Below are 13,263 nucleotides of genomic sequence, written 5' to 3' on the forward strand. Positions count from 1 at the left end.
AGTGCAGAATTCGATGAGCTTTGACAAATACACATACCCCCTCCCCATAAACTACTACCAAAATCAAAATACAGTATTTTTTCTTCTTTTTTCTTTCTTTCAACTTTTATTTTAGAATCAGGGACACATGTGCAGGTTTATTACAAAGGCATATTGTGTGATGCTGAAGTTTAGATTATGAATGAGCCCATCACCCAGGTAGTGAGTCCCCAGTAAGCAGTATTTTCAACCTGTCCCCCACTCCTACCAATCTTGTATTCCCTAGTGTCTATTATTCCCATTTTTATCTTCGTGTGTATCCAATGGTTAGTGCTTGTTTCTAAGTGAGAACATGTGGTATTTGGTTTTCAAGATACAAAACTCTTTCATCACCCCTGTATAAGTTATGGTTCTCCAGAAAATAGAATATATCTATTGGTTCTGTTTTTATATTATTAATAACTAATTAATAAATAATATTATATACATTATTAACAATGTATATATCATACAGAATTGGCTGACTTGGTTATGGAGGCTGAAGAGTCTCAAGATGTGCAGTTGGCAAGCAGGACATCCAGAGGAGCTGGAGCTGTAAGTTCCAATTTGAGAGCAGGAGAAGACCCATGGCCCAGCTCAAACACTCAGGCAAGAGGACTTCCCTCTTAATCTGCCTTTTTGTTGTACTCAGGTCTTTGATGGTTTGGATGAAGGATAAAATTAACCATCTCAACCCCTTATATTTCTGTATATCTTTTATCAGGCAGCCTTCCCACCTCCACTTCCTCATCTCCTCAATACTTCCACACCAGGAGAGTACTGATTTTCTTTCTATTATTGTAGATAAGATTTCCCCCACCCCCAGGGTATCATATAAATGAAATTATATACTATGTAGTTTTGGTTTGGTCTGGATTCTTTCAGTGAGCAAATGTTTTTGAAATTTATGTATGTGTTAGCAATTTATTCCTTTTAGTGGTTTTTATTGCTGAGTAGTGTTTCATTGAATGGATATACCACAATTGTTTATGCATTGTCCTGTTGAAGGACATTGGCTATTATGAAAAAAGCAGTTACAAACGTTCAAGTACACTTGCTGCACAAGCATATACTCTCATTTTTCTTGGGCAAGTACCTATGTGTGGGAGTGCTGAGTTGTATACGCATGTTTAACAAAAAACTGTCAAACTGTTTTCCAAAGAGGTACCATTTTGCATTCCCATCAGCAATATACAGATTGAGCACCCCTACCCTGAAAATTTGAAATTCTGACAGTGTTCCAAAATCCAAAACTTTTTGAGTGCTGACACGATGCTCAAAGAAAATGCTCTTTGGACCATTTTAGATTTTGGATTTTTGGATTAAGTGTGCTGAACCAGTACATATAATCCAAATATTCCAAATTCCCCAAAAATGCAAAATCTGAAACACTTCTGGCCCCAAGTATTTTAGATAAGGGATACTCAACCTGTGTAAGAGTTCCAGTTGCTCCACATTCTCACTAACACTTGGTACTGTTGACTTACTTAATGTAGCCATTCTAGTGGGGATGTAGTAGTTTTTCACTGTGGTTTGCATTTGAATTTCTCTATTGACTACTGATGTTGAACAATTTTTCACAGGCTTATTGTCATTTGTACATCTTCTTTTGTGAAGTGTCCATCCAAATTTTTAGTTCATTTATCACTGTGTTTTCCTGTCTTATTATTGAATTATTTAGACACTAATACAAATACTTTGTCAACTATGTGTTCTGTGAATATGTTTTCCCACTTAGTGGTTTGCCTGTCTGTATCTTAATGGTGTCTTTTGGAAAATTGTAATTTTAGTGAAGTTTAAATAATTTTTTTATGGTTATTAATTTTTTGGTGTTCATTAGAGAAATTGTTGCCCATCCCAAAGTCACAAAAGGATTGTTTTTAGCTTAGGAATTTTGAAGCAGGTATTTTATAACAGGCATTTATGCTGGAGCAGGGTCATGTAAATTTGAAAATTAATAAATAGAAAAGGTAATAGTCAGAGCTAGAATATAGCTAACGATTATATGTTTAAGACAGTGATTTGAACGAGTTCAGCATTGGAAATGGAGATTTCCAAAATTAGCATATCAACCCCTGCAGAATGAAGTTCCTAACTCCTCATGGAGCAGTGTGAACCATCAAGAGCTGACCTCATGAGAGTTGCACATGTGCACCGCCAAAACCAAAATGAGAACAGGAGCAAACCAGAACTGTAATCAAGGCAAGTGTGGCACAAATCTGACCAAGGGTGCTGCTGATATGGGAATGACAAGGGAGAGCTAAAAGCAAGTGTATATTATTTATAAGTTGCATATATATATTTATGCTCGAGTTAACTTTAGTAAGTTGTATATATTCCATTTTAAAATAGTCGTTTTTGTTTTCCTGATTAAAATTCTTCTGTAATTTATTTACTTAAGGCTTGAAGTAGAGATATCTGAATTGAGTGGTACCAACCAACATTCTAGCACTTCTGAGTGATATCCTGGTGTAGCCTGTTACGGAGGCACATAAAGAGCTTTATTTGCTTCTAACATGGAACCTAGAGTAGATAATTTTTAAAGTGGAAGATAAATCATGGTTTTTATTTTTTTGCCATTTAGGGTTTTGATGAGGTGAATAAAAGAAGAACCCCCTGTCCATTTGAGAGCTAAACTTGAACTGAACATTTCTTTACCTTGTGAAATGTTCAGTTAAGTGCTTTTGCACTTTAATTTTCCAGCCTGGACCAAGACCAGAAATGCCAAAATGATATGAGAAAGGCTGTTCTTACTGTTTTTCTGGCTGGGATTGGAAGAGAAAGTGCCAGCAATCTTGTGAGAAAGCCTGTTCTCTAAAGATCTGCAACCCAGTTTGCAGAATCATGGGGTTTGGATAGTTCAGATGAGTTTGGCTGAGTATCCTGGTGTGCTCATCCGAATCACACCCTGCAGAAAGCATTTTGTCTTATCGAAGTCAACCACAGAATACTTTGTGTACTTCTTCAGACATCTTAGCCATTATGTGTGCCCATCCAGATAAACCGCTAAAGGCTAGCCGAACACTGCCAAATTGTAATGTTTGAGTGTAATCCCTACAACTAGGTTTCAGATTTCAACCTGAAATAATGAAAATATTAATCACAGTGATAGTTTTATAAAATGTTTACACTACAGAAGGCATTAGTGATGAGTTAGCTTAATCCCTCATTTTATACTTTAGAAATTTAAGGTTCAGAGAGGTGAGGTTATTTGCTCAATATCATGTAGCAAGTTACAAGCAAAGTCCAGCCTGGAAAGTAGAATCTCCTCTTCCCTACAACACATTATAATATAGGATGAGTGATCTGGTCTTTAACATATATGTGCCTAAAAGGAAAAAAAAGTAGTTATCTGGTCATGGTATGGCAAGTAAAAAGGAACATCTTTGATGTACTGAAATGGAAGACTACCATTTCAATATTCAGGTCAACAATATATTTGAGATTACTAAAATTCCTCATTGATATGCTTTTAACGTATGTTTAAATTTTTGTCATATATGTTAGAAGCTTTTCTTTCAGCAGGCTTTTTGAGATATTTTTTACTAAAGGAAATGACATGGTTTGACTCTATGTTCCCACTCAAATCTCATGTTTAATTGTAATTCCCAGTCTTGGAGATGGGGCCTGGTGGGAAGTGATGGGATCATGGGGCTGGTTTCTAATGGTTTAGCACCATCTCCCCTAGTGCTATCTCCTGATAGAGTTCTCACGAGATCTGGTTGTTTGAAAATGTGTAACACCTCACCCTTTGCACACGCTTCCTCTCCTGACAGCCATGTAAAGATGTGATGGCTTCCCCATCGCCTTCTGTCATGATATAAGTTTTCTGAGGCCTCCCCAGAAGCAGAACTCTGGACAGCCCACAGAACCATAAGCCAATGAATCCTATTTTCTTTATAAATCACCCAATGTCAGGTATGTCTTTATAGCAGTGCAAGAACAGTCTAATACCAGAAGTTATTGCTTTCAGGACCTAAATTGGGAATACTTTTATACACATCTATTTAGAATCAGCGGTGGAAGCAGCCATTCATCGTGACCATCCTATCTAGGGTATGGTGAGGACACGGCATCTTGGCTGAACACTGACAAGCATGAAAGAAAACATTGGTGGGCCTGCTGAAAGGATCAGTGTCAATGTCCCTGAATGACAATCCTGGCTCATGTGGGAACAACTGACCTCAGTGGCAGGCAGTGTTGCCTGTTCATGACTTGCTTTTATGAAGAACACATTGGTGGCTCCACAGTTGTTTCTGTACCTGTTGAAGACTACTCACTCCCAAATGCCAAAATGGTGGATACCTCTTCATTGCAAATCCTTTTTTTCTCTCCCTTTGTGGGCTACCCATTTCCTGTTTTTCATTCCTTTTCCTTCCTATATATGCGATATATATATGGCTGTAGAATGGGGGGAAAAGAACTACATATAGAGTGAAAATAGTAATCACAGTGATATATATATATGTGTGTGTGTGTGTGTGTGTGTGTGTATCTATTTTTTTCCCCATTTCTACAGCCACACACACACACACACACACACACACACACACACGCATATATGGTATGCATATATAGATATATATATACACTTGCCATATATATGTATTTATATATTTGGCATGCCATATATATATATATATATATATACACATATATCACACCTGTTTCTCAGCCAGAAAGCCAACCAGCCAGCCTCTGTATTGGGTACCATATATATTTCTTTAACAACAATACTATGGGAGCCTGGCAGGAATGAATGTAAATAGTTTTCCAACATGACCACATCATATCACCTTACCATGTAGGAAAAGTATTTTTATATGCATAGCATATGCACGGTAGAGTTTCCATAGTATTAGACACTTTGAAGTTACGAAAACATCTGTACTGAAGCAGACATGAAGAATTTTGGTGACCACCACAAGTGAAACTTCAATTTTGCCAGCATTATATATATATATTCTTTACTACTAGGGCTAAATACCCACTTGCTGGAGTAATATAAAGGAACCTGTGGTATTCTCCACAGCTGACAGTTTATTCTTAAAGCACTTAAATACAGTCACATCACTTAACAACAGGGTTACATTTTGAGAAATGCATTTTTATGTGATTTCATCATTGTGCAAACATCAGAGTGCATTTAGACAAACCCGGATGGTATAGCCTACTATACACCTAGGCTGTATCTAGTGCAGCCTACTGATCCCAGGCTACACACCTGTATACAGCATGTGACTTTTCTGAATACTGCAAGCAATTATAATATACTGGTAAGTATTTGTATCTCTAAACACACCCACATGTAGAAAAAATACAGTAGATATACAGTATTTGAATCTTATGGGACTGTCGCCATATATGCGGTCTGTCTACCAAAGCATGGCTATACAACCCATGACTATAATGGTTTAATTTCTCATGACTATTGGCTGGGATAATGTAGGCAAAATGGCTTTTTCATAATACTATGGACAGGCACAATATTTATAGGATGATAGTAGTACCATTAATTTATTTTATTTACTATCATTAATATAGGCAATTAATATTAATAAGAGTTTTGAACAGTTTGAAACTGGGCTTTCAAGTCAACCAGCTGGTTCAGAAATGATATTTATGTACACATGCATTCTATGTGACAACAAACCTAATGGAAAATACATTTTTTTCACAATGTAAAATCTCACCTAAATCTCTACTCTTTAAATGTAAATAGCTATCTGTTGTACTGTGGAGATTTAAAAAACCATAAAGCAATTCTTAATCACTAGGTCTTACTAAGAAATACAGTATGTATTTATTAGAAACTCATGAGGCTTAATAAGAGCTAATTCCCTGTTGGATCAACAAAGCAAAGATTCCTTAGCAATCATGGACATTTGCAAACCAGTATCTATGTATTCAAGACAGCAGGAGCAGAGTGTGGAACCAAGGTGGCTGCCACCAGCAAGGTTCCAGGCAAAACATGCAGCAGGCCTTTGGTTAGTTATCCTCTCTCACCTTCCTTTCTTCACTCCTTCCTCTCTCCAAGTCCACCCTCCCCTCTCCACACCTGCTCTGGCTGCTGGGCTGCCTGCTCACTGCTACTTTCCTGTTGTCCTTCATCTCCTACAGGCTGAGGTGCTTTCTTCCTCTCTTCTCTATCCTCTAGTAGAAAACACCCATTCTTCAGCAGATATACATTATTTTGAAGAGATCTTTAAATTAAATAGTGAGTGCCAAATTCCTAGAAATTGTATGAAATATACCATGTAATTGCATTTTGAAAAAGCAGATTATTAAATGAAATAAATATAAATTAATATGGGAATGTTTCTAAGTAGGAAGGAACTTCTCAGTATTCCCCCCTACTTTGACCTACTGTCAACGTGTTTTGGATAAGTGTAAAAAATAGTACTCAGTGAACAGTCACTTTACTTGTAAAACTTTGGAGACTCTCTCCCTAGCCCAAAAACTCCTAGTGAGGGTAAAAAGTTGTGCCTTCAGAGAAATTAAGCAATTAGGATAAATAGACTTAAATATCTTCTTTTGTTCTAATAACATGGAAATACAACTACTATTGTATTTCCATGTTATTCGTTTCTTGTACAGATTTCCAGAGATTGAAAAAATGTTTATGTAAGCAAATGCTACACACATTCTTTTTCCCACTTTTAAAACAAATGTAGCATACCATACATCCTGCCCCCAACTTAAAAATGTATCTTATGCATTTTTACCTGTCAGTAGCATAGGGCTTCCTCGTTCTTTGAGTTTCTTTTTTTTTATTGTGGTTGAATAGTATCCCATTATTTGGGTGTGCCGTAATTTATTTTAATAGTTTTGATGAACTTTTAGATTGTTCCCATCTTTTGCTATTATAAGAACTGCAGCAGTAAGTAACCTTGCACATTCATGATTTTGCCCATGTGTGAATATATCTGTAGAAGAAACTCCTAGAATTGGAACTGCTGAGTCAAAGAGTATATGCATTTGTAATTTCAATAAATATTGCCAAATTGCCTTCCAGAATGATTATACCTATTTACACTCCCACCAGCAATGAATCACTGTTCCCGTTTCTCTCTATCTTGCCAACCCTAAGGGTTGTCAAATTTTTGGATTTTTACCAATCTGATAGTGAAATATGGTATCTTGATGTAATTTTAATTTGCATTTTTTTCTATGTGGGAGTGATTTGAACATCTTTTCATATATTTATGAGTCATTTGTGTTTCCTTTTCTGTGAATTATTACTCACTTTCTAATAGGGTTTGGGTTTTTTTCTCTCTTTGAATTCTATTTTCTCTTTGTATATTAGAGAGTTTAGTTCTTTGACTGTATTGTAAATTGCAAATACTTTTTCATAGTTTGTTGCTGTCTCTTAACTTAAAAGAGTTGTTTTAAAGACCAATATGGACAATTGCATTAATGTTCCATGTCATTTTGCCTGCAGACACAGCTACGGATGAGGATAGAAAGATAGGTACACACAGATAGATAGTGTATGCATGTGTGATACATTTTTTTGAAACAGGCCTTCTTTTTTTCTCGTAGTATAAATAACATCATGCAAACAATGCATGCATCCACATGCAGGGTCAACTATTCCTGTAGGCAAAGGAGGAAGGCAAACATATTATCCAAAAGAGGTTCAGGTGTTTATTGAGTTGCCTTCTAAGCACTATGCATTGACACTGGCACTAGGAATGAGGAAATGACTGAGACACTACATTTACTCCAAAAGTTTCTAGTTTGGTGACAAGGATGGAGAAGTTAGATGTGCAAAGAAATACAATAGGGTAGAAAATAAAAATCAACATGTGAGTAAATAATTAAAACGAAGCAGACAAAACGTGTATAAAGTCAACTCCCCATATCTTTGCATTTTAAATTTGTAGATTAGAGCAAATGAGGATCAAAAACATTTGGAAAAAAACAAAAGATTGGTTGCATCTGTACTGAACATGTACAGCTGTTTTTTGTCTTGTCATCATTGCCTAAACAGTACATTGTAACAACTATTTACATAACATCGACATTGTATTAGGTATTATAAGCAACTAGAAATGATCAAAGTATATGGGAGGATGTTCACAGGATGTATGAAAATCCTATGCCATTTTATGTAAGGGACTTGAGCATCTGCAGATCTTGATATCCTTGGGGTTCTGGACCAATCCTTGGAGGATAATGAGGGACGACAGTATAATTATGAAGGCAGTGAAAAGGGAGGAGAAGGGATGGGATGAGTAACTGTAGCCTGTAATAATCACTAAGCCATTCTAACAGTCAAAGTTCAGTGCAGAAAAGAGAACTTGCTCTGGGACCTTCAAACAGAAAGAGTTTAATACAGGGGATTATGAGTTTATGAAACCATGGGGAGAGATTGGAGGAATGGAAGTCAGGTTGCTGACATCTGACTTCTGCGTTCTTGTTGTTCTTTTGCTGTAGCAATTGAGTGCTTAGAAAAGTACTGACCACTACCACCATGGTTTCCACCTCCTGGCAGCTTCTCCCTGAGGACACTGGTGAGCAGTGAGGAGGATGTGGAGTCTAGAGCTGCCAGCACAGGTGACCCTCAGAGCCTGTTTGTCAAGTGCACCTGCCACCTGAAGATAGCTTCTTTTGTGTTTCAGGTTTGCCACAAGTGCATCTCTTTGGCTGTATCCAGAATACTCACAGAACAGCTGCAAGGGAGCCTGGGAAATGTAGTTTTATTCTTTCCAGTGCCTTTAATTCAGGGGGTGGGAATGAATGCCAAGGATTAGTACTCAATTTCAGTCACTTTGGAATGAATTTATCAGATTATCAAGCATAAAGCAGGTGACTGAAGAATGGGTACATTAAGTTGATACGTTTTCCCTAGGTCAGGAAGAAGGGATTCTAGAAAATAAGATTTCAGGAAACCCACTTGGCAGGAGACCTGGAGGTTAAGAGTGGAAAGACTGAGAGCATGCAGTTATAAAGCACGGGCAATTTATCCTGTGGAAATGTAAACTCTTTTTCATTATCATGTAGGGCATATACAATGATGCTAGAAATACAAATAAAAACAATGAATGATATGACGGTGAAATAAGATGGTGTATGTGTAAATGTCTGATCAACCATAAAGCCCTGACATAAACAATACTGGTGGTAGGTGTTATTATTCTCAAGGAAATAGGTTTAGGAAAGTTAGCAATTTGCCCAAGTTCACTCTGCTGTGTATTAGAACTTGAACTGAATCTTTATTTCTCATTTTCATTCTTCCTCCCTCCCTCATTTTCTCCTTTCCTCCTTCTTTCCTGTAAATTATTGAGCAACTATTATTTGCTATTGTCTTTGCTTAGATGGTCAAGACAAAACACTTTCCCTCAAAGAGACAGTAACCCTTTAGTTTGTCCAATGTTCGTTCAGGATTTTTTTTTTCCATTTCATAACATAGACCTCCCAGAATTATATTAGGAGCACTGGACTCTGCTAGGAAACTAGCCCCTTTTATCTTTATTAAGAACACAGAGACCAAGGAATAGGCCAGTTTTAACCATGAGGCAGTAGAATCTAGGTTCAGACCTTCAGGACTCAGTTGAGGCAGTTAGTATGGCCTCCTTGTTGGGAAACGGATCATGTGGATTTTATACAGAATTGCCTCCATGTATAATGGCTGTAGGATTTGACTCATGGGAAAAAAACAAAAGAAAAGACTAAAAATGGCTTCAAAATATCACCAGGGTATTAAAGTGAAGCTAACCACATAAAAGACACATGACATTTGCCTGTGAATAGATACACTGAGCATTTCAGTTCTTATGCTAGGTTTTAGCTGCCAGTGATTCTTGTGGCACCGATCCAAGTTTTCAGGACACTATCACATTTTAAAGTTTTCCTAATGAATTATAATAACATTTCTGTAGTTTACATCAAATTGTGTTGAATGGCATTTTTAGCAAATTGTGTCACTTTGTGAATTTCCAAATTTTACAAAATTTCTTGTGCCAAAAAATAATCAGTGAAAATGATTTTGTGTGAAACTTTTTGAAAGCCAAGTTTAGCTGATTTTGCTAAACAGCACAAGCAAACAATTTATTCAATCTTTCTCCAAGTCCTTTTTCTGTGCCTTGTTCTCTGCTTCCAGGCCCCCCTTCTTTCTCCCTTACTAAGCTTCTTTCACTCTGTTTGCTGGCCTTTGTTTCTGCTGGGAGTTTGTCTTTCTCTAACATTATCAGCCCTCCCCATTCCCCTCAACCCCTATCTATACCGAGCCTTGGGCTATGGTTTTGGATTGAGGGTCACAGAGGTCATGGATTTTCCACTCAAAGAAAGAAAGAAAAAAAAGGAAAAACAAATGATCACTTTTGCTCTCTCTTCTGCCCTTGGTGCTGAGAAATTCATTTGTGAGTACCCTGGCAAGCATGATTACTGTGGGTTTGAAACAAGCATAATAGTCACCGCAAGAGATACCATGATGATGCTGCTTAGGATAAAATAATATATTTATATATGCCTGGACTCAAGTTTTAAGATCGTTTCATGTGCATGGTTAGACTATCTAAGTAGAATTTTGAGCTGGTTCTTCTGATCTATTTCCCAAAGATGAAGCATGTAAAGGGGAGTATAAACAACATAAGTTTCTGGATTTTAATCCTGGCTTTCCAACCACTTAATCTTCCTAAGTGTCCGTATTCTCTGTTACCAAATAAGGAAAATAACAGCTAATATAAGAATAATTAGAAGAATAGTTACCATTAGTCAAACAATTATTATACGCTGGGCAGTCTGCTAAGCACTTATATGTATTATTTCAAACCCTGTACAACACTAGGTAGTGGCATTATTAGCCACTAGGTAAGGAAATGTTACATTACTTGTAGGCCTCTTAGGTAAGAAGTTAAGATGGGTTTTGTCTGATTCCAAAGCCGAGTTTTTAAAACGTTATACCAGATATGCATGAGTGTTAAATGATACAACAGAGTATCAGATATGTAGAAAGGGGACATTGTTTTTGTTTTGCTTTGAATTGTTTTAAGGTTAGACATTTCAGGAAGCATAAGACAGCTCCATTTCCTGCTTTGGCATCTTCGGCATTTTCTCTGCTTATCTCCTGTATGTGGGCACAGACTGGATCACAAGATGGTGGCTGAAGGCTGTCACCTAGACCATGGGAGATAGCCAGTCAATTACCAGCCCTATTTCTTTGATGACATAAAAAAACATGGTAAACTGTCTAGAAAATACCACAACAAACTGCAACTGGGGCATTGTCTTTTCTCAGATCAAAGGTTGTAAGAGGATGTTGTGCCCAGAAGGAAGGAATGCTCAGGGACTGGGGGGCGGGGGTAGAAGGGGATGGGATTGAGACCAGAAACATCCCTGCTGTCAATTACTCTTCATTATACTCCTAATGGAAGCCACAGAAGCTTACAGTGACTATTGCAGAAAAGCCACATAATTATAGAGCAGCAGTCTTGTGGCTTCCATGTGTGTTTTTGTGATCTTAAGGCTGTATCTAGCCCATGTGCTAATTTCTACCTGCTGAATACAATTTGGTTTGCAGTAAGCGATGCTTTCAAGAACTTTCTCAGCAGCTCATCTTCAGACAGAATTTTTGTCTAAACCACGTGAAACCAGAGAATTCTCACAAACATCTGATAGGTATGTTTTGCTTAAGAAGAATAATGAGTCTTCTGCTGAAAAAGTCGTCTGAAATGAACTGTGGCAAGTGCTTTAGGTATGTCTGTAAATTTGGGCTTCTGTGAATTTAGTTATGCCTTTTAGATCACAGTTTGTGAAATCACAGTGGGTTTTCTTTTTTTGAGGTTTCAGGAGACTTTTGATGATTTCATGACCTTTTCCCTAAATAGCACCTATTACTTTGATACAGAATTTTTGAAGTGCTTCACAATCTTTTGCTATTCCCTGGGGTCTAGGCCAACATTCTTATCGTCTCTATTTTAAGATAAAACACAGAGAGTTTAAGTGACTTGCCCATGGGCTCCCAGCAAGTGGGTGTCTGTGCTGGACACAAATTTCTTAAGCTTTTGGCTTTAGGTGAGTTCACTGAGCCACATATTTCCCCCAGCAATTATTTATACACATTATGTGTCTGACCTGGATATGCTGGTGCTTATTTTCCATTTGCATAATGAGGAATACATCAGGCATCCAAGAAGGAAGGTTGCCTCCACACAAGGAGCTGAGTCCTGATGTGGACCTGGATTTCTAGGTTCAGGGAAAGTCAGGGAGCACGGGCACATTGTCCTTGGCAGGCCTGGAATTGAGCATTCTGGGTAGAACCTAGTCCAAGTGAAGTGAAGCCCATGAGCTGGCAATGCCTTCTGGCAGAAAAGCAGAGAGGACGTTTTCTTGCTTGGGTCTTTCCAAATGTAAAATACAATTCAATTGTGGAATGCTGGAACCCTTTTCTACCTTTTAGGCAACCAGAGAGGTATCTTTGAGAAATACTGTGGGTAATGAAGCTTATGTTCAGGTACAACAATAAATATAGGGTCTAGGTAAGGAGAGGAAGTTGTTTTTTGTTGTTGTTTTCTGCCTCTTGAACCCAGGAGGACAGATCATAAAGTCGTTTTTAAAAATATGCAGGGGGCATTACATATCATAGTTTGGCAAGCTATTTCTTTTTAATTGACAGTTTTTAATTGTTTTTTAAATCATAAGATGATCTTGTCCTATTCTAAGCTAATTAAATAAACTTTAGGGAATATAGGTAGAGACAATAACATACAATCACCCTAAATTTCACAACTCAGGGGTAACCTTCATTGACATTTTGGCATATTTTCCTCTTTTTAAAAAATGTGCCTCACTTTGCACCAGGCCCCCTGTTAGCAAAAAGGTGGGGGAGCTGACTTTTTTCTTTTCAACAATAATTATATATTTAAATAAATTACATAAGTCATTGCCTATTTTATATACACATAAGATTATACTATGGATATTGCCTTACAGCCTGCTTTGTAAACTTAAATTTAATATATTTTTGAATGTCTTCTGTAATTATTAGTCTTCCCCAATATCATTTCTGATGGCTGCATAGCACTCCATTGCATAAATGTGTCATCATTTAGTTAACAAATTCCTCATTGCTTGATATTTATGTTGTTTCCAAGTTTTCTTGATTATAGATAAGCTATGATGAAGATGTAAATCTTGCTTATAATAACATCAGTTTATATATTTTATCTATCTCTTCTGGAAGACCTGAAACATAAGGTTACCAGCAATATTACTGCTGTATTAATCTTTTAACAGGAAAAC

The 13,263-nt window shown here is 37.1% G+C and overlaps 1 long non-coding RNA gene across 1 annotated transcript in view; it reads left to right on the top strand.

Moving 5' to 3' along the window:
* Window positions 1-13,263, top strand: part of LOC116550289 — a 35,265-nt gene that overhangs the window by 17,162 nt on the left and 4,840 nt on the right. Inside the window, exon 2 of the long non-coding RNA XR_004268315.1 lies at window positions 8,458-8,642. This is a non-coding gene — a long non-coding RNA (uncharacterized LOC116550289). The remainder of the gene's footprint in view (window positions 1-8,457; window positions 8,643-13,263) is intronic.

This window comes from Sapajus apella, unplaced genomic scaffold, assembly GCF_009761245.1.
Source record: "Sapajus apella isolate SASKATOON/1434 unplaced genomic scaffold, GSC_monkey_1.0 scaffold1, whole genome shotgun sequence".
Taxonomy (NCBI): Eukaryota; Metazoa; Chordata; class Mammalia; order Primates; family Cebidae; genus Sapajus; species Sapajus apella.